At 43.5% G+C, this 4,132-nt stretch overlaps 1 pseudogene; it reads right to left on the bottom strand.

Moving 5' to 3' along the window:
* Positions 1–233: 233 nt before the first annotated feature.
* LOC149359598 (uncharacterized) lies at positions 234–3,834 on the bottom strand (annotated as a pseudogene).
* Positions 3,835–4,132: the final 298 nt, after the last annotated feature.

The raw sequence follows: 4,132 nt of genomic DNA, 5'->3' as shown, positions 1-4,132 counted from the left end.
ACGACGTCCGCCATTAGGATGCCCGCTCCGTACGCAGCCAAGGGCGGCGAGCCAGCCAGTGTCACATTCACGGTTTTTGTAATTTCGCGACATCGGCTGTTATGAAGCCGTGGTGGAGGACATCGGAAATTTCGTCCACCTCAGGTTTTTATTAACATGCACCGATATCGACCTAGTACAAGGCACTGTGTTTTTCAGCTCTATCGAAACACGGCCGCCGCGGCTGTGTCGCGCCCGTGCAGCCGAGCGCCATATACCGCCCAGCGAACACATCCGGGCCACTTTTAATGTTTCTTTGTAGTTTCAAACGTGATTTATAATTTTTGCGGAGCATTACTCGCTAATACTACAAAATAAACGACTTCTGGAACATTTTTGTGTTAAGCTTGAGTATACATATAGGCATGTTCTTTCATTTTACATTACACAATATAGTACTTTACGGCTATTTTATGCTCAGAAAAGCATTCCCATAGCTATTCTGAATTTCGTTTTCCTTTCTTTCGCGTTACTTTCGATATGCAGATGGAGATAAACAAACTTTTTAATACATGCCAGATTACTTGGTGCTTCACACATATGGTTTCTATAGCATTAAATTTTGACTCACGCAGTCACGGACTATAAGCCCTGTTTAGCATATCTTATGCAGCAATATAATGTAAACTGCTCACTACTATAAATCAGATATCGATGCCGCTAAAATAAAGCAGCCACACGGTTTCTGAACAATGAAAAAAGAAACTGCATCCGATAATTAGCGATTTCCGATGTGATAGCTTGTTTATTTGGTCGGAAACCTTAAAATGTCAAAAACAAGCGCTACAACTCACTGCAAATTAACTGCAGCGCATGTCTTGCTTCCATGCCCATTGACTCTCGCAGCTTCGAGCTGACGCAGGTGAATGCGTAGCCGTACTCTTGCATAACTTGATATCAGTATGTTTGCCAGAGAATCCTTGTGTTGCTGACAGGCCTCCATAGTGAATCGTGTGTTCTTGTTTAAATATTCTGTGACAGCCTTTAGAGGGGACTTAAGGGTGAACAGATTGTCTGTCCAGGACGTGATTCCTTTAAAGTGCTCTTCGCAGGATTGAAGAAGGCTCATAACCGCACCACTCGGATAACACAAGTTCTCACCATCTTGGACGTACTCTTTCAGTGCAGTTAAATATGCATGCTCATGGTTCGTCGAGCCAAGCATTGCAGCCTTGCACTGCTCGCAGTTCGTTTATTTCAAAATTCCTTTCACAACAAATCCGCCAATATGATGCAAAATACTGCACTCAATTGAAGTCAGTGCTTCAATGAACAGAATTTCCCCATCGTCAATTTCCTCTTCAACATCTCCAACGTACTCTTTTTTTCCTTGTGAAATCATATCAAGCAGGTACTCAGAATCATCCGTTTCATAGCTTGAGGTTGCTGGTGTGTGCAAAAACTGACTGACGCATACAAGTTTCAAAGCACATTTCATGTCATACGCGTTTGGAACGGGTTTCCTGTGACGCACAACAGAAAAAAGATTCTCCAGGCAGTCCTGTAGCAGTCTCCCGGTGAGAAAGAATTTGTAGCCATCCATTTTAAGCACAATATCTTGCAAACGAAGGACAACTGTTGTTGCAATCATGAGACCTGCCTGTGAGGGCTTCCACTGGGATGTGCTGCCCATCTGCATGCCTTGAATTGTGTCCACTGCCAGGCGCAACATGTGCAAGGCTTCATGGTACTTTGCCATATCTTGCCAACTAAGTGCAACTGACGGATGTCGTGAGGACATCAGTTTGTACCATTTTGCGATGAGCTCCAGGAACCATGCTGTGGTTTCAGCTTCTGGTTCGAGCACTTTCTCTCTTATTAGGCAACGAATGGCGGCTGGGGATTCCTTGAAGAACTGAACTGCTATGCCGACCTTCATTTTTGTGAAGTGGCCTTTGCTGACATGAGCTTCAGAAAGTTTGGGTGCAATTTTCAGCTCTTTGCTAGAGTCGTATTCTACGACAGCGCGCACGTGCTCCAGCTTGACTTTGTTTGAGGGTAAGCTATGTTGGCAGACAGTTGCATCGCTCAGCGTAAAGTCAATAGAGTTTAAAAGCTGACCTCGGATATTTTTTATCACGTGAGCCGCGTCCGCAGTGAAAAAGAGTTCCTTTCCCTGAAGCATCGGATGAGGGATTGAGCACACAGTGTTAGAATTCCTATGGCTAGAAAAACCTAACTCGCGCCACATAGCTCTGTTGGACGCTCCCATATCAGAGGTTACCACAAGCACTCTAAGAGAAATGTCAGCGCAAAGTTGCACGATTTCCAGAACAAAACTCTTAAGCAGACCCCCGTCGACAGAGCTTCCTGTAAAATGGTATGCGATTACCTGCTTCCACCTTGTGTTCAATCCTCCGACCATAAACACTAAGCAATGACATGCAGGTTCATCTGGAACTGCTGGAAATGTTTTCCCTCCAAACACAATGTCTTCAGCACGATCGAGGTCATACCGTTGTGCAATTTCCATTTCATCGAGATAAAGCACACAATCTTTTTCAATATCTTCCATGCCCTCTGCTTTTACTCTGAGAACGTCAATCACTTCAGTTAAGATTCCTGGTAGGAACTTGAGTCCCTGAAGACGACGGACAAGAGTCCTATTAGAAGGCAGTGGGTACCCAAGTCTTCTTAGGGTTTCGTAGCCTGAAGTTCCACTCGCAAATTTGATCTGAAGGGCTTGTTTAATTGTTTTGGACGACCAGGTGGAACCTTTGTTGCTGTTCCGAGACAGGGCTCGCATTTGGTCTTGATTTAGGAACTTCAGTTTTTTTCGTAACATTTCGCTGGCCTTTTCCATTTTTTGAAGCTTCCTTTTAATTGACTTATTTGTAGCACTTGTTTTGCTGTGAACTTCGCTAAGTTTCGCGTATTTTTTCTTCATGTCCTCTAGCTGTTTATTAAGTGTAGCACATGAGCTGTTACTGCACTTCTCTGCACGGGTTGCACGAAGTGCGCAGGCAACTTGCAGGGAATCATCTGTGGCGGGTATTGAAGTTTCTGGAATGGAACTTGGGCGAGGTGAGTTGTTCATCTGACTTTGAGCCGTCTCCCTGTCGTCACTGGGCAATGGCTGCAGTTCTTGATTTGCCGTGTGTGGCATATCAGCCATGTCGTTGACGTATTGGTCCTGAATTTCTGTTGATGTGGTATCAGAAGCACTCTGTTGATGCTGCAGAGTGCCCCTTTGCTCTGCTGCCGCAGGCACCCCTTGTAACCTTTCCTTTGGCGGCTTCCTGTGCTTAGGCATCGCTGAAAAAAGAGAGGCCACACATGCTGCAAATCAGATGGTGCATTATTTTATCATTACGAACGAGCATGCTCTAAGTCTTGCTACGTTTAGACATAAAATTAAATAAAATGCAAAATTGTCAGCATCATGCTTCTGGGCGGAAGGCGTGGCTGATTTACCTCCCTGTAAAAAATGAAAACGAGCTATTCTATTGACCGGAGGTATGAAGAGTCTTACTGTAATGTGAGCCGCCTAATTCTCTGAAGAAACATTTGTGTGAATTTTATGTTCGTGTTTTTGCACTTTATGCTTTTGTGTTTTGTTCTGAAATTGTTACCCCTCTTGCTAGGACCCTTCACTGGGTCTGCAGTATGATGAAAAAAAAAAATAATCGCTCCACGTGAGTCTACAAATGGCCGGTCATTACAGTACTAAGTTAGAACAATCAGGCTAAGAATGAAAGAAGCAATAGGATTAGGAAAGAAGCGTTGCAAACTTTCGTTAATGTAGAAATATGTGGCTTATTATACCTCTGAAGGAAAAAAGCGTTGGCACAGCATTGGGCTTCAATTTTTTTCCACCCGTCAGCCCTATTCTGCTCAAAGGCGCTTTCTTCAAAATTTGCCTGTAACACAGAAACATGCAATGATCAGACAAACTTATTAATGTTTAAATTGAGAGCGCTTCACACTAACATTCTAAACAGCTAAAAATAAGTAACACAAACAGGGATATGCCCAAACAGTTATAAGTGAAATTCAGGTGCTTGTTAAGATATACTAAGAAAGAGGCAAAAGACCGTCGACTTCTTTCTGAAAAAAAAAAAAAAACGGGGAGAGTGCGAGGAAATTATTGGAC

The sequence above is a fragment of the Amblyomma mixtum genome, chromosome 2 (genome assembly GCF_055824585.1).
Source record: "Amblyomma mixtum isolate Tamu chromosome 2, ASM5582458v1, whole genome shotgun sequence".
Classification (NCBI taxonomy): domain Eukaryota; kingdom Metazoa; phylum Arthropoda; class Arachnida; order Ixodida; family Ixodidae; genus Amblyomma; species Amblyomma mixtum.
This window is presented reverse-complemented; position numbering and strand designations above follow the sequence as displayed.